We start from the raw sequence: 24,092 nt of genomic DNA, 5'->3' as shown, positions 1-24,092 counted from the left end.
ATGCTCAGCCACAAAACACAATATCCCCTCTTGATGGAAGAGAAGGAACAAACCAATCATGGCATTTGCATGGCACATTAACAGTGTATCACAGGAAGATACACAGCTGTCTTACTGATAAATAATAATATACACAATCCTATAGCAATTGACTGTATAGCAATATAACAAGTTCATTTTAAACAAAAATGCTACAATAACTGCTCATTAGCAGGTGCTGTTCCTGCCTTCCTTTCATAGAAGCACCTACTTCAGACCAATGGAACTCTCTGGATGAACTACTGTCCTAACAGGGATATTACAACCAGCCCAATGCCGTGCAACACACAGCACATCACTAGAAGATTTCTGTTGCTGCCACTTCAGAACTAGTCAAGAAAGCTACAGAAACAATCCCACTGCTAACTCAAGCAAGGAAGACATCGACCTCCATTGACTAACATGACCAGAAAATTCTTGAGATGGGAAGATAAGCACTTAGCTGCCTCAGGCTACATACAGACAGCAAGTGATAGTTTTATTTTCTGCATCTCTTCATACCTTCATATCAATATAAATCTGGCCCTCAGACACCCTTTATTAACTATTCTCGTTTTAGTACCTGGCAAACCCACCCCTCAGGACCCCTCCTGACTGCACCTAGCTGAATCATTTTATTTTGCCACCTAAAGAGGAAGGCACAACTGGCCAGGAGCCATACCCAACCTGCAGCATTGTTAGCCATTACCCAGAATTGAATGAAATTACCTGGAGCAAAATCACTGTCAATGTTGACTTTCAGTATTTTATGGTAGTGGCTCAGAATTCAGGGACGCAAGACTAAATAAAAGTTAGACCCAGAGCTGGCACAGCCCAATCCACTCGAGCCTCGTGCATTGCTGGAGCTTTGTGAAAGCTCTCCTTTTTGACTAAGATGAAGGGCCCATGGCCCTTCACTCATTAAACCTTCCTGCCAACTGTCACATATGCCCTGCATAGACTATGTTTTTCCTCCTGCAGTCTCTACATGCCCAAGGACCCTTTTAAAAACACCCATCCCTGGACATCAATTCCTAATTTGCCTAGGTCATTTTCATAATAGTAATCAAAGAACTAAAACTACATGAAAGGAGTTTAGGAAGTTCATGAAACCAAAAAAGTCAACATTCACACAGCTATCGTGAGGCAAACTACAAAATCCATGGATCCATGAGAACACTTGAGTATAGATGAGAAAAATACTGTGAAACAGGATTTCACCTGAAGCAGAACTAATTACTAGCACAGAGATTCTCTTTTGCTCAAAACTATCATGATGCTAGATAATCATCATTTCACTGTAGTAGTTTATAAGTTGTTGTTTCTGCTATAAATTTTGCTTGATAATATAGTTAAGAAAGAAAGGAAGAGAAGACAAAACAGATAAGAGCAATCATAACCTTGTTAATAGTTTTGCAGAAAAACATCTGAGTTACTGTAAAAATAACCCCATATATAATCACTAATTGCTCTATTTAACATATGTATTCTCCAGATGCAGAAGTCTATTTTAGGACATTACACATCACCCCACTCTGCATTACCAAAAAAGAGTAGAGAATGATACACCTGACTTTCCATAAGGGTGGTAGTTTCTTTATTCCTTATTTGAAATGCTAAAATGTTTTGCACTCGATTGCTTCTTTTTAACCAAGGCTGAAGTTTATTTTCTTTGAGAAATGTTTTCAAATATTTAGAGAGAAAAAAGTCACACACTCATCACTTCAAGGTCTGGAAAAAACTGTGACTCATTTTTCCAAGTGGCTCCCTTCTCAAGGGGGTCCAAACACATTAGTTCTGTAACGGGAGTGATATTTTTTTAAAGAAAAAATGTTGATTCTGCTGAATACATTGACAGGTATATGCAAAAAAAATTTAAAAGCTTAAAAAAAAGTCATTTTAAAAATAGAGCAAAATTCATGTGTGCAAACCAGTCCTATTCCAACAAGATAGGCAGAAGACACCAATCAGTGCCCCAGACTATGTCATCTGAGAATTGAACAAAGTTAAACACATTCATGCAAACATTATTCATGTTTGAAGAAAAGTATGAATAATAAGTATCATACTGGGATTTTTGGGGCTCCCCCCATCTCTTTTCCTTAGAAGGACAAATCAAGAAATGCCACTGTACCACCATTTATTTTTAGAGAAAATCTTCAAAACTGTTTAAGTTAAATGTGGATGTGTATCTTTCTACTCTTTGAAACGGAAAGCACTGCCTGCACAGCTCACTGCATTCTGCCCAGCAAGAAATCCCTGACATGGGTTTGTAACCACACTCAGCTGATGCAGTTCAAGCAGTAACTCCCAGTCACTAACATCCTGTGTGGATCAGAAACAGCATTACTGCCGTGAAAGGTACTGTATTTTATTACCCACGGCTGAGCTCTTTAAACCACTCAGTGAGTTGCATTTTAAGCATGTTAATCCATTGATAGATGAGAGATTTATGTTGGAAAATCCTATTAATGCTGGGGGAAGGAGCAGCTCAGTAGGTTTTTCGTGCATTGACAGAAGAAAATTCTACACGGCCTGAGGGTGAAGAAGGATGAGATTAAAAGACCTCCTCTGAGAGGCACTCTGCATGTCAGATATGAAAAATATAAAGCAGGCAGAGACAGCATTGTAAATAACAATGGTTATTACCAAAATGCAAGTAGTAAATTCAAGATTCTGGAGTGTGATAGATGCCAAATGAAACAAAGAAGAGTCCACAGTATCAACTTTCAAGTGAGGATGACACAGAGGTCCAAACACTTATATTATTTTTAGCCAAGAAACATTTTATACCAAGCCATCTACCATGCTAGTTCCTTTAGGGAAAGTGAAGCAAAGACTTTGACATCCTAAAAATTATTTACTGTAGCTCTCAATTTCTCTTACCAGTTGCATCTTATTTTGTGCCTTGCCTTATTTGTGCCTTTTGTGCCTTTCTATTTCTGTACCTGCATCCTTGCACTACATTCACTTACACTTGTCCTTAGACATTTGACCCAGCTCCTCCTTTTTGGTTGGTTCTTTTCTTTGAGGTCAAGGAAAAGCTTGCAATTTGCCTGTCTTTGCAAGGTGGGAGAGTGCATTTGAGCCCTTTGTATAGTTTTGACAAAGAAATAAACTCTTTTACTCTTATGAAGGCTGCTGGTTTTACCTTTTCTCCCACTCCTTATGAAAGCCATTACATCATAGTCACTCACCCAAACTACCTCCCATAATTAAACTCTTGACCTCCTGTATGAAAAACACTGCTCACTAACTCCTTCTAAGAGCATGCTGAGCAGACTCTACCCCTGAGTGCCCTTCTAAACAAATGATTCAGTGGTTAATCCTCCTATCCCTTGGTACCCAGCTAATTCTTATGTTTTATGAGACTATAGTGCTGTTCAAAGGAGATCCAATTTCCATCAGCTGGCTGTGGACCACAGTGCCTGCCCACCTGACCTGTTCCTGCCACACGATCAAAGGGGTCCAGCCCGAGCATTCAGATGTCCAACACCTCCCTCAACAACACTGCAATCCAAAACCTGGCTTAGATGCTGTGAAAGAGCCTGATAACAGTATTATATCCAACCTGGAACAGTTACAAAAGGCAGTCATGGCTGGGAATTATTTCAGGTTATTATCCATGGTCTGTTTCCTGTAAAACATAACACACTTTGAAGATGCAGGAACCACAACCTGCAACTCTGTGCTTCCTGTGGGTCGCAGCCATTGGGCTACAGTACAACACTCTCCTCCTCACTTGTTCTTCTGCTCGTCTCCAGAACTCATGGTCTCTGCTGTAAAAAGGGTTCAGCTCTAGCTACAGGCAAGTATGATGCCACTCTTCATCCCAGCCTGGCAACAAGAGCAACTCTTTGGACAGCTGGAAGATGCAGACTTGTGTCCCCAGGTTGACAAGAGAAACTAACTCAGACCTCTCACACTTTCTATGAGTGCTCTAAGCTATACACAGGTCCTTCACTCAGCAGTGGCATCTTAAAAATAAATTTTGCCACATTCTCTAAAGAGGACTTGCAAGGCACCTGCCACAGGAGGTTGAGCCCAGGCAGTGGATTCTGAAAAGGAGACTTTTACAATTCTTCAGCTGCAGCAAATGCTCAGACATTTGCCTCAGGCCTTATCCGTCTCCCCGGAAATCCTGATTTCAGCTGTCTCATCTAAAAACAGAAGTAGGATTGCAGAGAAGCATGCTGGCTAGCAATTCCTCACCTTGCTCGTTCTGAACAGCTCCCAGTCAGAACCTGGGTTTCTCTGATCCTCTGTTCTGAAATTCCTAAGTACCCCACAGGGCACTCAGGAAATAACTGGGGTGACAAGGGCAGTAAGACTATGCATGACTGTTACTGGGTGATCCAAAACTTTTTCTCTAACTCTCATCACCCACATATCAAGCTTAGGCACTTTCCCCTTTCCTTCCAGAAAGAAGAAAGAAAGCAGCATTACAGACAGTGAGTACTGATACATTTAAATTTTCTTTCTTCCTTTTTTAAGAACTGACAGAAACCTGCAAATGTTGTCTGAAGCCAGCATTTCTTTTACACTCACTGGGACTGAGAAGAGATCTTTTACTCATGGTACAAAAGAGAAGAAAGGAGAGTACAAAAAACTTCTGGCTCTAATCCAAAGCACTGTCTTTTTGAAAGGACATTGTCTATAAACAGACGATGCTCTTCATCTCCATTCCTTCAGGCCCATGACCTAGGAATTTCTCAAACTCTGAGTTATTTTTATATATCTACTCAGTTCTGCACTACTTCAGCATCTCTCAAACATTCCCTTCTATCTGGTCTTCACATTGACCCAAACATTGTCACTTTTTCCTCTCTACCCCATGCAAGATGGGAGCAAAACATTACAGAGTGTCTTGAATTTCTTTTGAAAAAATCATCCCAGCCTATACCAAACAAATAACTCTCTTCCAATGAAATCCATTTTCAACATCCCATGGCTCATACGCTACCTTCTCTTCACCACATCTAGACTAATGTCAGTTCATTAAAGCCACTCCTCTTAGTAACTAACTCTCCCTAAAGGAGACTCCTAGCATAAGTCCTCTAGTCAACAAAAAGTAACCAGCAGATTTTCATGTAAGAGGGGAAAAATGCCAAATCTTAATCACATAGAAAAAGGCTGAAAGTCTGACCCACACAAACCCTGAAGATTCTTACAAATAACTTTTGTTTTTAAAAGCTCAATGGAGCTTTCAGTATTTGATGGGGGACAAAACACCTGAGACTAGAAATTCAAGTCTCATGAAACTTCCTCTGCATCAACATTATCCCTATCTCCCCTCAGTCTTCTTCTCTAGTCTGAAAGGAAGTACTTGCCTTGGTTTCCTTTGTCTTATTTTATGTAGCTTCAGAATCTTCTATATTCTTCTATGCTGGGTCTCTGTTTTGTCACATCAGGTTCATATTTTTTCCCTCCCATCAGAATTATTACACACTCTTCTTCCCCCTTCTCAAAAACACTACACATAAGTGGGCTGACATTTTTTCAGCACTATCTTGCCCATCCAGGGCTTTTCACTCACATTCCACACTGTCTCCCAGCACACACCTACAAGCATCAGCAACTGCTCTATCTTTCCCCTTTGGGTTCTGCAGGGTCCACTGTATCTCCTCACTAAAGCAAATTAGAAATTGCATGGTTAAGAGACACATGAGTTACAACTACTTCAGAAAAATCTGACACATATGCACTAGTACATATGAAAAAGTCAAACAATCCACACTTTATTTCTTAATACCTTGCCTTTGCAATTAATGTACTATTTCCCTGATTTTACAGCCTTTGGTTAAGGGAACCTTTGAGTACCACCTAGCACAGTGATCCTCACCAGAGATAATTAGCAATACCACATATCTTGACTATTCTGTGACCCTTAAAAAGCAGCAATATAAAAGTTAAAATTTATTCTGAAGTTTTACCGCTGGTGCTAACAACACACACAACAATAGGAATAAAAAGCTAAATCAAAATATTCATACCCTGGGCACCTTCTGGGCAGCTGACAGCCTTTGCTGTGCTATCTGCAGTGTAATTTGCTTTGTACACAGCTTCAGCTTATGAGAGTCTCATAGTGAAGACAAAACAAAAAAAATTAGAGAAAAATGGAGTTATATAAACCCACAAAATTAGGTTGACCTTACCTCATTGAGAATTTCCGCTGTCTTACAAAAGGATGCAGAGTTGTTTACATCAGTTGTGCTGCACCAATACCAGCCCTGTCAATATTTTAATTTGTGTGTTTTTACCTAAATATGCCTGGATACGTGTACATGCCTCTTCCGTACAGCACAGCTGATGTTGTAAGAATGAAAAAGAAAACAAAATTCTAAAAACAAGGAAAGGAGAACAAAGGGGTTTTTTTGTTCTAATACAGAGAAAGTTTTAGCAAGTATGGTATTTGTGAACAAGGTTCCAACTGCTGGGCTCAGAAATTGCTGGTGAATGCCAGCTGAGCTGGCAAATCCTCACAGAGCAGTACAGCTCAGCTCAGCCATCTCTGAACATCACTGCAGAAGGAGTGTAAACAACCTGGGGGCAGCCAGAAGCAAACGCCTACCTCAGTCCCTCCAACAAAAAGCATGCAGAAGAGTACTCTGGACTTCTCTTCCAAAGCAAGGACATTTCTTTGGGTTCTCCAGATGGAAGATGCTTTTGAGGCAATCTTGCAGCAGGTACATATGCAACTCCCCTACCAGTGCACCTTGTGCAACATATCCTAAGCAAATTCTTTGCTTCCCAAGTCCAGCTGAGAGAATGCACCGGGTCTCTACTCCTGGTGTAGCAGTAGGCCAGTAAGATTAGGAGAAGAAAAAAAGACAACCACCTCATATGTGCTAATACTGCTACAAGAGCAGGGCACTTAACTTATGGCTAGATATATCTAAATCAAGGTACTTACAGCACTATAATCTTCTGTGCTGGGTATTCTATCGCGTTACTGCTACTCTTGCCTGTTCAGTATAGAAGTCTCCCTCCTTTCTATTCCAATGTAGTGATTGTTTCTTCTTAGTCACTGTGTCCAAGAGATTGTCTCAACAGCAGGCAAAAGCAGCAATTTAGCTGACTTATGACCAGTGAAGGAAAACAGCCTAGGAAAACTAGGCAGATCATGGGGCTTGGAAAGCCACTGGAAGAAGACAGCTGTGACCCAGAGGATTCAGTGGTACAGAAACATGCTCTGTATTTGAAAGGTGGAGTGAAAGCAGCATGAACAGCTTGGGAAGCCATGTGACTCAGAATGAGCATGGACCTCAGGAGGAAACCCTCCTGTAAATTTGCAGCAGTGGCAGTAAAATGGGAAACCCAGGGAAATACCAGAGCAGAGTTTTGACAACTCTGGGGCAGCCTCTGCTTTCACTACAAATACTCCTGATTCTGTTCACCTCCTACACCAGGAGCATCAAAAACCCCAGAGCAAGTCAAACTAAAGAAGTGCCCCAACCCTCCAACAGCAAGCAGAGCTGTGAAGTCAGGCCTTTGCTCCCAACTGTGCCAATGATGGAGGCGGCAGATAAGAGATAAGCTCACTCTTCTTTCGGCCAGATACGCCTTCCTGTGCTAACTATAGAAAGAGACTTCTTATTCTGACAGCAAGATAAGCAGAGATGATGAGTATGTCACAGCAAGAACATGTAGTACGAAGTTTCTATTTTTACAATAACTTTAACAATATTTTACACTATCATCTGCATAGTTTATCAAAGATATCACCCACAGCCCTAGCAGGCAGTACACAAAGGCCTCCAAAAAAGACTAAAATGGAGTAAGTTAAGCACTGCAGAGCAGGCAGCCTTGACTCTAAAATTCTTGTAGTTGGGAGTTACAAGCTTTATACGAAAACAGTTTAATTTATTTTGATTAGTACTGAAACTTATTCTTTGCAGCTTAAGTCTCAGAAGATACCAAGACAACTATAATATTAGAAACAATATGCCCTTTCTCATTTGAAGACTGCAATTAAAGAAATGAATAAAAGTTCTAAACATTAGAAAACCAAGCTGTGCCTTAGACCAGATGCAGTTTGACTCAGATTCTACCCTGCCAGAGATTACAATGCCAGGTTGCATGTATAATGCAGCAACTTCCTCCCAGAAACTCTGGAAGTAACTGGTAAGACTTTACCACCTTTTGAACTGCAGATCTCTGAGAAAAATGCTGATAAGTGATCCTTCAGCCTTGTCTGAGCTTATCTTGACTGAGACCCTATCTCCTCTATTGTAAAGACACCACAAAAAAAAAGGCATTTGTGATTTTTTTTCAGATACCAAAGTCAGACATATAAATGTCTAAGTATGTACACAACACAAAGCTAAACACTCTTCATAAAAATACAAAAATCTCCTCATTTAGGATTTCTGGGGGCAAGTTTAATCCTTGTTTCCTAGGTAACCCACCACCAGTCAAGACAAATTCTAGCCCCCAAACTTGCTCTAGTAATTTAGCACCCAAACAGAAGAATGCATTGTGCAGCTGCCTCCTTTGCTAAAACAATGTGATGTGGCCTGCTAAACATCTCTTGGCATTACCTCAGTTAACCTCAGAATAACCCATTTTAGTATTGATAGTTGAATACTTCAAAGTTATCACAAGAAGCAAGGAGGAAATTGAAGGAAGCTTTCAGTTCTTTTTTTCACTTGCCTCTCTCCCCTGCCCAGTCCCTGCTATACATATGAATACGTTAGACAAGTTTTCTTTAATATTTGAACTGCATTACAAAGATGCTAATGTCTCAAAATGATGGCACAGCCTACTCCATTTCATAGAGCTTTCTTTCAAATACCTATTATAGTTAATAATAACAGGGTACTCTGGTGAAAAAGAATCCCATTTTCAAAAAAAAAAAGTATTTCTCAATTTTTGTTCTTCACTGGAATAAAAAGAAAGACTGGGAAATCTGAGGAAGGATGAAGAGAGGCAAACATACAGATGGGATCTGGGAAATCAGTTTAAACTTTTAATGTCTCTGATTTGAATTAAGGACCTTCCACATAAGTTCTCCCATGTCCTATGGCAGTGGGTAGTGAAGCTATTCCACTCAAGTCTGGAAGCATCTCCTACATTCTGACCAATTTTTACCAAATTAATTAAAATAATTTATGTATCTGTGTTTGTGCAGACATGACTACTCACTGGTGATAACCTTTATCAGCAACAATCAATTCACAAATTTCTGGCCAGCAGCAACAAAAAAATCTCCACTTCTAACTTCTCATTTGCTACCATAAAGATCATTTAAGTGTACTGAAACTTCCAAGTGTAAAGGTGACTATGGAAATTCATCTGCTATTTAACAACAAAAAAAATATATAGGTAGATGAAGTTGGCAGTAATTCCAATCTCCATGCAACTTTCTTGGGAAAAGAGAATAAAAGGATTTCTGGTAGCAGATTTTCCAGAACCTCCATGCCTGCAGCGTCCCTTCACAACCACTAAACCAAAACTCATTCTATTTACAACAAGTCTGCACAGATCTAAATACAGACATTAAACAGCAGGAATTTTCACTGCACTAGCAGAAAGAATTTACAGGACGGGAGACCAGTAGAGAGTTTCAGCCGAGTGTTTGCAGATGGCCTTACTGATTACAGCACTTGTAACTGGAAGAGCCAAGCAAGACAGAGCTTTCCTGAAACAGAATTTCTCCTTCAACTTCCCAGCTGTTTGGTTTGACCAGAGAGAAATCCCTGTTTTGACAAGAGCAGTGGGTTTTTTTGTAAAGTGCACTTCTGAATACCACATTTTCTGAGCACCTTGTGCCTGCAATTCAATGCTCCAAAGCTAACAAACCTTCAAAACACAGATCAAAAGGTAGTTGATTTAAGTAAGTGGCTCTGTCATAAAGAGTTTGGTGGTGACATAGGTGTGCATTCACAAATTGTTCACATTTCCCAGAAGAAGTTCAAGCTCCTCTTACCCCTCTCAATCCCTAACAAGATAACTCTTTAGCTCCCTAAAGCATTTCCCACTGAAGCCACAAAATGTGTGCTTTTTTCTTCCTTTCTTTTTTTAAGATTTTAGACACACACAAAAAAAAGAACAAGCCAGCATTTTAAGCAAGATTGGTTGACTTCCTTGGTTTAAAACATAATCCCACAAACTGTTCTGTCAGTACAAGTGAGGGGGCAAGAACAAGTGGAGGAAAAAAGAGGATCAAGAATATTCAGCACTGCTGCTAAGCGTCCTGGCACTCAGTCATTGCTAGAGGCAAAAGACTTTGGCTGTTATACCCCTTTACAATTATTTTTACTTTTAAAAAGGACAACAGAAGACCTCCAAACCAAAGCATGCAGAAGAGACTGCACTGGAAGTGTTCACCTGAGAAATTACTTTGCCACCACAGGGCACAATCCTTTTACTCCTGGCCAAGTAATTCTGGGATTTGCCCTCCACTGCTGTTGTCCACTGTGTACTCAGGAGTGCAGGGGATGATGACAGGTGAACCAGAAGCTGCAAACAACAATCCCATCCACAAAATCCTCTTTACATTTCTGAGTTCTGCTGTGAAGAAATAGTGAATTTCTTTAAAGAGTGATCCATTCTTTAACATCTACTGTACACAAAAATTAAATGAGGAACTTGTGTACAAGACTATTTTAAGCCACTTCCATAATGTTTGCTCTACTCCCTAAGTGCAGTTACTTGTTCTACTACAACCTACTCTCAACAGAGGGTGAAGAAAGGCATTAGGGAGTAAATAGTGTCTCTGAAGACTCAGTAAAAAAATCTAAGACAAAAGACATTTTCTTAAAATAACTGCTCCTGTTTTTTTACATGCTAAGGGGTGCAAAGACAAGAACAGGCAGCAATGGAAAACACTGACATAAGCAAGGAGTCACTGCAAGTTTGTTATGGTTTGTATAAATGAACAAAAAAATAGGGGTGACAGGAAGCAGAGAATTTCAAAACCAGCAACTGGTTTTTCCCAGAGGCTATAAAAACTGAAGGTAAGAAGGGGAAAAAAAATTTACCTAGCAACAACTGCAGTTTGCAACCTACTAAAAACCCACTTTAAGAAAGGAGAGGATAGCATAATTTTTATTATCACAGAGATAAATGTCAAGTTTTAAAGATTAGCTACGCACACATGCCCACACAAAAAAATGCAGAAAACTTGCAAGGGCTACTGAAGTGTGTGTAACACCAACAGAGTATATCTATTTTAGAAACAGCAACACTGGTCCTGATTTTGATGGGAAAAAAATCCTGACATTCATACCTTACACAAAGAAACAGACATATTTTGAATATTTAAAATGCTCCATCTCCCAAATTCTCTTCAGACTACTGAGTTGCAATGGGTAATAGTAAAAAAGACAGCTTTAAGCAGCTTTTAAAAATAAAAGATGTTTCCATTAAATACCCAGGATCTGTCTTCCTTTCATAGATTTCTACTTCTCCATGGAACCAGTCAGTATGAACAAGACCCTTTTTTGTAAACTTACAATACAAGTAAAAATAAATCTTTCAGAACCGAATTCTGGGATTTGGATCCCTTCCCCCACCCATGGGAGGGGACATAGGATCCTGATGCAGAGATGTAATGCATACTGATCATAGAGCAGTGCAAAAAGAAAGTAGGGCACATAATAAATGCATCTGAAAGGAGATAACTTCATAACTTCAGGAATAATGGTGGTATAGTAATAACGCTGTTTACTAGTAATCCAAGTATTTGGAGAGAGACTGTGTCTGCCTCTCACCATAAATTCACAATTCACAAAAAAATAACACTTTTTTTGCTGCTGATCTGAGATGATACAGGAATCAGCTTTTAAGGAAGAGCTAAGTTACATCCTTTCTTCCCAACCTCACTCAGTGTTATGTCACCTCCTCCTTCAGACAGAGACTGCACACCATTCTCTTAGTTACAAGATAACATTCTGAAGCTAAAAACATTTGCTCTGAAGCATGAAACATAATCAAATTTTGAAACATGATTATGCACCCTTCTAATGAAGCCTATATTTGCCAGCCTATTAACATCATTTAAATCACTACAGCATAGCTTTAACAAGTCAAATACTACATCTGAAGACTCACTGGCCGGTGCACTGGAGCCAGAACTTAGAAGGCTTTGTCTGCTTCTGCAAGAACAATTTTTCTACTATTTCAGTTTTGCTTACTAAAAATATCTCATTTACTCTAACAATAAGAAACTGATTGGAGCTGAGTAACATCTGCTTTGTTCTTGGGTCTTTGAATAGTGACGGAGTGTATAAAAGAATGAGAAAAAAAGAGAAAATTAATTTTACTAAAAATCTATCTGAAAATAATATCCACTTCATTTGTTTTTTAAAAAGAAACATTTCCACAAAATGAACCTTCAGAGCAAACACTGCACTTCATTTACGTTTTTGTAATTTAAGTAATTTTGCACTTCTATTTTGAATCAATTTTCAACCCAAAGAGCTTGCTATAAGTTACAAGTAAAAGTAATGCAATATTTGACCATTTAATTAATTTTTAATATGATAAAAAATGTACTTTAAATGGATCATTACTAAAATATAGTTACTCCATTTACGCGTATCACCACGTGAATCAAACCTTCTTTAGTAAAGACACACAATAATCTATAACCACATTTCTTGCTTGTAATTTAAATCATTATATGCAAAGGCAACTCCAACTCTAACCTTTCTTTGCATAAATAGGAAAATAAAACTTTTACAGTATAAGATTTCCTCATTAGCTTTAATGAAGTAGAGTGTTTGGAAGTGAAAGGGAGATGGTTTACGCCTTGAAACGGGAACAACTGTCGGTGCAACAAGACTCTGAAGTGAATTCAGGAACTACTGTGACCTACAAAATAATCCTTCCACCTTAATTCTGTCTGTTCCTTGACACAATGTCCTGTACAACCCTCCAGCAGTCCTGGTTGCAATCTGGAATGCGGCTGTAAGCCAGCACTGCTCTACACTGTACTGTGACACCACTAAATGTTTAAATAATTTGCCCCAATATCTAAAGCAACCTGAAATCATCTATATCAGATGCATGCAATGGTAAAAAGTATCAAGCTAGAAGGCAGGGGGAAGATGACATACTGCCTGTCTCTGAAAGCTGACTGTCACATCTCAGTGCAGATGAGCATAGTTGATACATGGCAAATTCTGCTCCACTGCAGCATTCCCATCAAGCAGCCTTCACAGTTACTGCCAAGGTCTGCACCATCTCCCATAACAATGTCCCCCTTCCCAACACACAGGAACAGAACTGACGAATAATTTGTAAACAAGTTTCTTCTCTTCAGCATTCCTAAGCCACTCTTTGGGCATCTGTTAACTGCCAAACATCAGAAGTGATAACTTGGCATCCACACCAGAAGGGTGTTTGGTTTGGTGTTTGTTCTTCAGCACACCTTGGTTCATAAAAAATTATGAAAAAAAAAATAGATAAAGCCAGCTGTGAACTTACTATTGCAAAAGAAAATCAGTAAGTAAGTAAAAGTTCACAAGGTAGGCAGCTTTCCCTGACACAGTGCTGATCTCAGCACAACAGAAGGCAGTATTCATCTCATCAGACTTGAGATCTGAAGTCCAACCCACCAGGCTGAGCCTTGGATTCAAGCCCTTTGCAATTCATGGGGAGAGACTGGCTTGCCTTCAGCTTCTGCAGGCCACTCAGCAAGTCATGGATAGAACCAGACAGGATGCCTTTCTCTGTTAAGGAAAACACTGAGATTTCAGATGTTTCTTCATCCCAGGTCAGGAAAAAATCACACTAACATTAAAAGATGGGGAACCAGCAGTACCTAAACAGCCTAAGGGTTTGGATGCAGGCTTCAGGCTCCCACTGAGGGCTCTCTCTCTCTCCTGTCTGCAGCCTGGCTTACCAAGAAACCACCAGAGCCACTTTGCTGAAACTAATACATTTGAGTTACCTGTGCAAGCAGGAGCCTCCACCTCAGTCAGTCGTATCCCATGCAAGTGCCATGATATTGCTTTGCAGCCTGCAAAACTGGAGTGCTTAGCTCCAATCTTTACGAGGCTAAAAACATTTAGGGGCAGAGACAGGCACAATCTAAGTGGGCAGTGAGGGCTAAACACCTTCTTGTGGTGGCAACCCCCGGTGGCAACCGGGGATCAAGAACACACAGGAAAGCAGGAGCACCTAATCCCCCTGCTCTAATTCATCCTAGCTCAGGATTCACATGGGATACAGAGTACCTAGGTTCTACTACTTTATTTTCCTGCTTCAGAGATGAAACATGAAATAAAATTTCCTGTGTCATCTCTCAAAAGCAAACAGACAAGGGAGAGTGGCTAAAATCTCTCCTCTCTCTCACTTGAAATGTCCTCCTAGAGTTCGAACATCCTTTTCCAATGAACCTTTGGTGCATCACTGCTTGCAAAGTGGGAGTGTGGAGAAAATGGGAATCTTCAGAAAATAAACCTATCACAAACTGTTCAGTCCAGGATGGTCAGTGTAGTGCATTACAGGCTAAAAGCGTGACATTTGTGTCAAGCTTTTTGTGTCAAAATAGAAAAGGCTTTATTTTGTTTCCCGTTGATACAGCAATGAAAATGGCAAAGTGCTGATGTTTCAGTGAAAAGTGCCTTTTAATCTCTAATATAAGGAAATGTCTTGTTAAAATGGCATTATTTATAAGATCTTCAGAAGCATTGATTTATTAAATATATTCCCTATTTCTAGCTTACTAGAAACTAGTAACATCATATTCTCAGTGATTTTTAAATTATTAAATAATGCTAATAAAACCTATAGGACATACAAGGTAGTGAAAAAATCCATCAGGCTGCATACAACAATCACATTGTACCTGGAGCAGGGCCTCCACATGCAGTTCACAGAGCAAATTATAACATCTTAGACAACCACTGTCACACCTGCCCCATGCAGCATTTTAACTGGGTCCAAGTGAGCACTGCCACCCAGCTCAGCACTTCAGGTCACCTCATTGCCCATTCCTCCCACTGCATACAGCAGTGGGTATGGTTATCTCAGCAGGCTCATTTCCAACAGAAGGCCCTAACATATCAAATGAGCAGCTTTCCCAAATGACAACATCAGCCTTTCCTAGGGAGTATGGTTAGAAAGTCAGAAGCAGAAAGTGAGTGCAAGCTGTGCCCCATCTCCTGTACATGACAATCTTTTACACCAGCAGACATTGACTCTGATGACATACTCATTTGTTGAACTATCAGACTGCATACCACTTATCTAAATGCAAAGATAAGGTTCTTTAAAAACTCGTGAAATCTACAAAATCTGTATGTTCCAGAATCTATAACAAGATGGTAAAAATGTGCTGCAACCAGAAGTTTTCTCCCTAGCAAGCCTGTCTAGACAATCCATTATGTCTGAGGAGGCAGCACGGGGCAACAGTGCTTCCTTAAGCACACATCATGCCAGCCAGTCCTACAAGCCACTTAGGAAAATGCAAGCTATCAATATATCTGTACTAACAATTAAAAGCGCCTCACAGCCTGAAAGTTCATTCTGAAGTCTGCGGGGAATTGAGTCACACCTCAAAAATTTCTTCACTTACATCTTTTGCACTGTACTGGAAACTTGGCCATCATCTAGAAAATCATCGTTTCTTTTCTCAGTTTTTTGCTTACAGAAACTGAGGAGAGCTGTCAGGCAGCAAAGCAGGCCATCACCATGAAAGCCAGATAACTAATTGTCATCACAGCTCTAAACTCACCTCTTGCCTTCCTGCATTAACAATGCCTTAAAGTGCTTTCATTGGTGAGGCCTGCCCCCTACAGCTACTCGGCCCTGCCAGCAAAACTAAGGGAGTGAAGCAGTACCCAGGAACAGGAAAGCAGGAGTTTGAGACTACTTAAATTTATGCAAGTGACAGAAATAGGATGCATCTGAGAGTGCAGACTGAAGTCTTTGCAAGGCTAGTCCATCGTCTCTGAAAGATCATGGTACTGGGAGAGATTTTCTATTACTGGGGACAGGGGGAAGGAAAGGAAAAAAAAAAAAAAAAAAACATCACACGGATCTGCAGCAAGGAAGAGATCAGGCCAGTCAGGATAACCTCATCCCTAGGATGGTTATGGAAGAAGTCCTCATGGAAGTCACTTCAAAACACAGGAAGGACAAGAAAAGTGACCAGGAGAGCCTGCATGGCTTCACCAAGCGCAAACTGCAACTGACCAACCTGACCCATGGGATGACATCCAGCATCTGAAGGGAGAAGGGAGACTATCAAGAACTGGAGAGGGACTCTTCAGCAACTGTAGTGATAGGACAAAGAGTAATGGGTACAAATTGAAAAAGGAGAAATTTAGGTTAGATATTAGGAAGAAAATTTTTACTGTGAGGGGTGATGAGATACCAGAACAGGCTGCCCAAGCAGACTGTGGCTGTCCCAAACCTGGCAAGTGTTCAAGGCCTGGCTGGATAACGCCTTGAGGAACCTGGTCTAGTGGGACACATCCTGCCCATGGCAGCAGGATGGGGACTACATGGTCTTTAAGGTCCATTCCAACCCCTCAAAATTCTATGAATTTATGGTTTTAAGAGCAGTGCCTCTAACAAGGCTGCTGATGGTCTCCTGCAGTATTTTTATTAACAAATTACCAATCAGTTAGAGAACAACAACAACAAAAAAAACAAACAAACAAAAAAAAAAGGCAGAAAATTGGGTGGATCATCAGGCTCAAAGAATTTCTCCTCTCTGAGGAAAAACATACAATTTGTGACCAGTTACAAGGCAGTCCACAGTGCCTAATACTAGGGCCAACACTCTTTAATATCTTTTATTAGCAGCCTGGATGACAGTGAGTTCATGAATACCAAATTAGGGAGAGTAAGCAGTAAACTACTTCATCTCGATGGGAAGCAGAAGGGCAGATGCTGGTCTCTTCTTTCTGCTGACCAGTGTCAGGAACTCAGGATGCAGCATGCAGTTGTGTCAGGGGAGGTTAATTTTGTTATTAGGAAAAGGCTCTTCATCGAAAGAGTGGTTGAGCTCCTCTGAAAAGTGGTCACAGCACCAAGCCTGACAGAGCCCAAGAAGTGTCTGGGTAACAGCCTCAGGGTCACAGTGTGATTCCTGGGGCAGTCCTCTGCAGGATCAGTAGTTAGATTTCAATAATTTTTGTGGATCCCTTCCAACCCAGGATATTGTATGATTTTATGAACTGAGAGCAGCACTGGTATTTAAAGGGATCTTAGTCTGAGGATATGGGCTGACACGAACACCATTAAGTTCCAGGTTACTGTGCAACTGGGAAGGAGTAACCACACACCACAGCACCAATGCAGAGGGCTGACTCACTAGAGAACAGCTTCACAGAATAGCAGAGAGTAGCCTGGCAGGCAATTTATGCATGAGTCAAAGTAAAGGCATAGTAAAGGCAATCAATCACTTTCCAGGCTGTATAGTTGGGCAAATATGTGGCAAACAAATGGATGGACGTGCTTATTCCTCTCTACCCAATGCCCACAAGACACATTTTCTGGAGTAATGCATTCAGGGCTTCCAAGTACAAGAAAGACATTGGCCTACTGGAGTTACCTACTAGAGTGCATTCTCAGCAAGTTCACAGATAACACCAAGTTGGGTGGAAATGTTGATGTGCTAGAGGGTAGGAAGGCTTTGCAGAGGAATCTGGACAGCTAGATCAAGAGACTGAGGCCAAGTGTATGACTGTCAATAAGGCCAAGTGCCTCAGTCACAACAGCCCCATGCAGAACTACAGGCTGGGGCAGAGTGGCTGGAAAGCTGCCTGGTGGGAAAGGACCTGGGGATGCCCGACAGCTGCCAATTGCCAAAGATGAGCCAACATGCGAAAGTGGCGAAGAAGGCCAATGACTCTGGCCTGTGTCAGCAATAGTGTGGCCAGCAGGACCAGGGCAGTGTTTGACCTGCTGTACTTGGCACTGCTGAGGCCAAGTACATCTCAAGTCCTGTGTTCAGTTCTGGGGCCCTCACTACAAGAAAGACATTGATCAAAGTGTTGGAGCATGTTCAGAGACGGGCAATGGAGTTGAGGAAGGGCCTGGAATGTAAGGCATGATGAGGAGCAGATGAGGGAGCTGGGGTTGTTTCGCCCAGAAAAAAGGATGCTCAGGGGTGACCTTGTTGGTCTCTATAGCTGCCTGAAAGGAGGTTGTAGCCAGGTGGGAATCAGTCTCTTTTCCAAAGTAACAAGCAATAGGATAAGAAAAACAGACTCAGGTTGGATCAGAGGAGGTTTGGACTGGATATTAGGAAAAAAATCGTCACAGAAAGGATTGTCAAGCACTGGAACATGCTGCCCAGGGTAGTGGCTGAGTGACCATATGTGAAGAAATTTAGAAGATTAGATGTGGTGATTAGGGACATGGTTTAGTGGTGGATTTGGCAGAGCTTGGTTAGCAGCTGGACTTGATTATCTTGAAGGCCTTTTCCAATAAAGGAAATCTATTTCCAAATAATTTTATGATTCTATAAACGAACCCAGTGGTGGGCCACCAAGATGATTAAAGGGCTCAGGTATATGGTGCACATGAAGAGGCTAATAGGACCCATTCAGCTTTAAGAGAAGGGTTCTTGCTGCATACAGCTATCTAAGGGGGAAGTGTGCAGATCATGGAGGCAGACTCTACTTCAAGGCACCTGGGGACAGGACAGGAGATAACAGACACCAGTTATAAGGGAAATTCCTATTAGATGGAAGAAAAACTTTATCATCATGAACACAGTCAGACACTGGCACAGGTGTCAGTCAGAGGGATTGTGGAATCTCCGTCTATGGCGATAACCCACAATTCACCCAGACAAAGCCCTGAGCAACCTCATCTAACTGGACCTGCATCAAGCAGGGAACTGGATCAAGTAACTTTAGAAATCCTTTCCACACCAAATTTAAAGAATGAAGCTCACCATTCAGATCTAGATGTGACCAAGTATACAACAGCACATGACAAGCTCAAGAAGTAAGCAATTGCAAAAGCTTCTTGCCTCCACCAAATCAAAGCAGTAGCTTTGCTGCAGACACACTCCCAGATGAGAAGGATGAGCAGACAAACCAGCTGTTTGAAAATTTAAATATTTCATCGCTGATATTATTAAAGCACCTCATTATTCTGGCTCCCACCAAGAGGGAAAAGATTTTTTCAACATCTTTATTCTCTATTTCCACAGCCCCGGAAGCGAGCTCAGCCACCTCTCTGAGGTTCCAGTTGAATGGCTCTGCACTGAAGTTTTGGAAACCCCAGAGCACCCTCATGTGGCTAGATATTGCTAGGATTTCTCCTTCCTCGCTCTGAACTGTGTGAGGCACAAACAAAATCCACATTTTATTCACAGGTTTATCTCCACACCACCAACTGGGCATGGTTGTTACGACATAAAATATATTTCTGCTGCCTCACAGCTCTTCCAACAGACCCTGTTCCAAGTCTCTTCTTCCCACCAGAGCAGAGCTGGATGACACGCCTGCTGGATGGCTGGTCAGGGGCACCAGCAGCTAGAGCAGGTACCCTGAGCAGCACGCTCCAGAAATACACCCCTGAACCTTGCTCCTGTGAAGCCTCTAGGCATTACTGCTCACACCCGGCTGGGTAGGAACCCTTGCCATCTCTCTTTTCTCTCCAGACTGAACAACAGTTTTCCCTCAATTTAAGGTAACACTGAATTTTTTTGGTAGCAGATAAAGATTTTTTTCTTTCCCCCCCACTTTTTTTTTTTTTAATAAAGACAGGCTGGGAGAACAACAACTGCACTGCTTCTTTTCAGCTCTCCCAAACACTGCAATGTGTTTGGGATGCTGAAAACATCCCAATGTGTTTGGGATGTGTTTGTCTCATGCTGCATGGCAAAGGACAAAGCAAAACCCCGACACTGCACACACCTCCCTCACTCCACCTAACCCATGCCTGCCTGTCCATCCCCTTTCTCCTTGCAGCAGATAGGCTCTTGGAACAGGTATGGGCCCTTCACATGCTACATTTAGCCTGGCAGATCCTCTTAAACTATAAACACAAGCACTGTAAATGGCATTAACAAGTTCATAGAACAACAACCTACCCACATTTTCACGTTAAAGCCATTCAAAAGCAGCAGCAAGGCTGATGTAAAGAAGGGGTCAATAGGCTTAGGTCCAAACATACTACTCTACCACCAAATAACATCTTACTGAAACGACTCTAACTCACAAGAGATTGTACAAGTCTGCGTTTGGCTATTTCCCTACTGTCTGTAACCTGAAAATTTAAAGGGAGCTAAATAATAATATTTTAAAAAGTGGTAGCAGCAGAAACAGAATACTGTCCTCTGGGCTCCCTGCTCTGATAACAAGTAAACACAAGTAATGCCTTCTCAACTCTCGGTTTTAGGTACAGAGAATATGTATATTTTTTGATTACCACCAATGACAGAAACTAAGTTATTTAACATGTTATACAAAACATTACAAAGTTAATACAGTTGACAGAGGAAATTACAAATACTTTATTTACAATCCCACAATAGTTTGTATCAGAAAAGTCTTCTGCAGGACATCTAGTCCACTCTGTTCAACAGTAACCTGTGAAAAATTTAAAAACCGAGGACATTTCATTTTACAAAGTGGTACTTTGAACCCTGCTGATTAAGAATGGGTAAATCTTTAACCTGTGAAGAAGAACCAGTTTGACCACAAGTTACTGTGTGCACTACAATAAAATATAAACAAAATGTTACTGTCCACATTACATGAGATCAGAATAATCCCTTCAGTCCTTAAGGCTTCAGAGGATTCAGTTTAATAACTAAAAGAAGTTGCAGATGGCAGTTCCAAATTCTCAAGTGTTTTGAAAGAGTACTTTTTACAATAGAGCTCTCAAAGCATAGGAATGCTACCGCATTTATCACTGAATGCAAAATAATTTGTACAGTGTATCAACTCTGCTGGTGCAAAATGTGTGGATAATATGAAACAACCACTAGTCACCCTCTCTCACATACTAACTAAGGAGAGGAAAATTACTGGTCAGATAAGGTTTTCATTGCCAAAGGTGTGACCTCTGATCTCTGAGTGAAGCCCAAAAGATGAAAATTTTTCTGTAAAGTTGCTGAACAAGAAGTCTAGAAACTAAAATTATCAATGCTTATCAAAAATTACAGACTCTAGAACTGTTGGTTCATTACCCACTAAAACATAACCTGAAATACAACTCATTCCTCTACAATCCATGGTGGGTGTTCATTCCATTCTCCATCCCACAGGCAACCACGACTTGACAGGTGGCAACTATTCTTCCTGCTTAAGTGTTGTAACTGATACACAAATTAAACCTGGAGAAAAGCAGCTTCCACACTTAAAGGAGCTTGAAGCTCACAGAGGTCCCTTCTGTTACAAGAACTTGCACAGCTGAAAACACTTTTTCCCCAAGATGTCTATTAAATGACATTACCTCTCTATCTACCAATTCTAGTTTTATCTTAAGGTAAAATATCTAAGTTCCAAAACAAACCCTGAAATCAGTAGGAACCTGTTCGACCATCACTGTACTAACCAAAATTCTGGAAAAAAAGACTAAGAGTTACCACCCAAATAAGACCTCTCACTTTTGATTTATGCTACCTACATAAAGAAAACAGCAGGTCAGCAGCCAAAAAAGCTATTTACCTGGCATATACAAGTCATTCCATTTCCAGGTAACTGGCAGACCCAGTAAGAATCTGCTATGAAGCATGCTGACTAAAAAAAGACTTCAACTTGAGAAGGAGGACCCACGTGCTAGCATGAAGTAACAGGTGCTCCACAGATCTCCTACACTACTAAACCAGAATTAAGACAGGAGTCTTGGACTCTAAAAAATGCTGTGTGTCTTTCCGGATATAAACCACATTTCATCCCCTTACCTTTCTCCAAGAGGCAACTCAAGCATCTGTGTTTAGGTAACATAGGCCTGTGACAGCAGGCACTCTATCAAACATGCCTGAGATTCCTGCCCTGTTCTGGAGATAATCGAATCACAGCAGAGCCTGCCTCTGCTGGCTCACATTCATCAAGTGATCACATAAAGTGTAAGCAGCATGCTTAGGAGGAAGAAGCAGGGATGTCAGAAATTATGGATTTTGTTCTCCATCACGTCCCCATGATGAATTCCTACTTCCCTACAAATGTCTGAACGTTTCCTGACGGGAAGCAGAGAATTAAATCCTTGTTTTGCTTTTCTTGTACACACAGCTTTTGCTTCACCTATGAAAGTATTTTTACCTCAACCCGGGAGTTTTCTCACTTCTAGCCTTCTGTCACTCCCCTTCCACCCACTGCAGGGGAGTGAGTGGGTGGCTCTGCTGGGAAGAGACAACACAGGATTACTGCCTACGGCTTAACTACAACTACTGATATGTCTGCAGTTCATGAATGGAACAATACACCCGAGATCAGTTGGAAGACTTGGAACCTATTGCCTCATACTTTACATATTACTGCAGGTAACATCAGTCTTTTCAACTTCTACTGTCCAGTTCATCCATGCATCCCATAAAAAGAAATACTCTTAGATTTTATCAAGGTGACCACATGAACTCTCATGCAAAGCCATCACCTGTCTCTCAGGCCTACACTCACTACAATTACCATGCATTACAAGTGACTTGTCCGCCTGGATCCCTCACCACTTCATCTTTAAGTCTGTGGATTTACTGCCAGTCCCCCTCTCCCCTTGCTCCTCCCTCTATAGAACCATGTGGGCCAGTTGCCTCCAGCGTAGGGAAATGTGAAAATAAAAGAAAATGCATTGCTGACCTCCGTGGTCAGGAATGTGCTTTCACAGCACTCAGGCAGGCAGGACACAGACTGGCTCATGCCTCCACCTCACCGCAGAGGGCGTGTGTATTTCTGACCTCTCACCTTAAGGAAACTGCAAACTGCCAGAGGCAGGGATCATAGTTGCTCAGAGCCCTCAGCAATCATTCTTTGGGTTTCTCCCTTCCCAGCTGTATTTTCTGAAAGGAAAAGGTCTCTCTGAAATACAGAATTTAAACCTATCCTTCCCTTTTATATTCTCTGAATAATACCACATAAGCCTGCAAAAAGGTATGCCCTCCTACTGAACCACTTCCAACATTTTCAACAGGACAGAAAAGGCAACTTTTATTTTGAGGCCCATTAGCCTGAGGGGCTGAGGAAAGATCTACACTAAATGGAACATCAAAACTTGAAAGAGAGTATCTACTGGGAAACATAAAACTGGTCCCAGAAAACAGACTGATCCAAACCTATTTTTCTCATGTTTTCTGAAAGAAAATTATTTTGAACATGCAGTGGTTCAGAACAAATTCCCTATGAAAATAAAGGAACAATTTTTTAAATTAAACTATTCCTTCTCTGTGGCTGCAGTTAAAAAAAAAAAAAAGGTTATCTGTTCAATCTTTTCAGTATGCCAACAATTTCTAAGCTCCTTTAAAAAAAATAATGTTTTATTTGGACTGAATTATTCTGAAATGTTTGAATAGTAAGCAGCTTAGACCTCCAGCACAGATTCATACCTGTAAAGACAAATTATTTTCCAGACTTATGTTGGTCTCATTTGCAACAGCAACTAAAAATAAACCAAAATTATGTATTAAAAAAGGCACCAACATTTACCACTTAAGTATTTACTTTAAAAAAAAATAAAATGGCCCCTACATCCTTATAATCTCCATTTCTTACTCTCTTTTGTCTCCTGAAAGGTCTAAAAATTGATGCTGAGAAATGGGGAAATAACTGTTCCCACTATACAGAGAATTACAACCAAAGTGTAAATGCAGACAGGTGCCATTTTCTCAGGCAAAGTAATCCTGAATTATTCAACAACTAGAACTCTATCAATTTTTTAAATCATTTTTTTAGAAATTAAAAAAAGCAACAAACAAACCACAAAACTAAACAAAGCAAAACAAACAAGCAAAAAAAATCCTTTTGGCATCCTATTTTCTCACAGACATGCTATTACAATGCCTTCTCCTGGACATCTTCCCTGAAATACTAACAAAAGCATTCTGAAATTAGTCTAACGAGAATACATATAATCCTGAGAAGGAGGAATCAAAATCATTCCAAGAGCACTTCCATGGTCAGTTAAGAACAGACAGAGGTGGTAAGAGCCCAGCAGTAACT

The 24,092-nt window shown here is 40.8% G+C and overlaps 1 protein-coding gene across 3 annotated transcripts in view; it reads right to left on the bottom strand.

The window, feature by feature from the left end:
• SLC66A2 (solute carrier family 66 member 2) overlaps positions 1-24,092 on the bottom strand; it is a 66,199-nt gene that overhangs the window by 23,630 nt on the left and 18,477 nt on the right. The gene's annotated exons all lie outside the window — the stretch shown is intronic.

This window comes from Sylvia atricapilla, chromosome 1 (genome assembly GCF_009819655.1).
Source record: "Sylvia atricapilla isolate bSylAtr1 chromosome 1, bSylAtr1.pri, whole genome shotgun sequence".
In the NCBI taxonomy this organism is placed as follows: Eukaryota; Metazoa; Chordata; class Aves; order Passeriformes; family Sylviidae; genus Sylvia; species Sylvia atricapilla.
The sequence above is the reverse complement of the archived record's forward strand: the minus strand, read 5'-3'. Positions and strand labels throughout refer to the sequence as shown.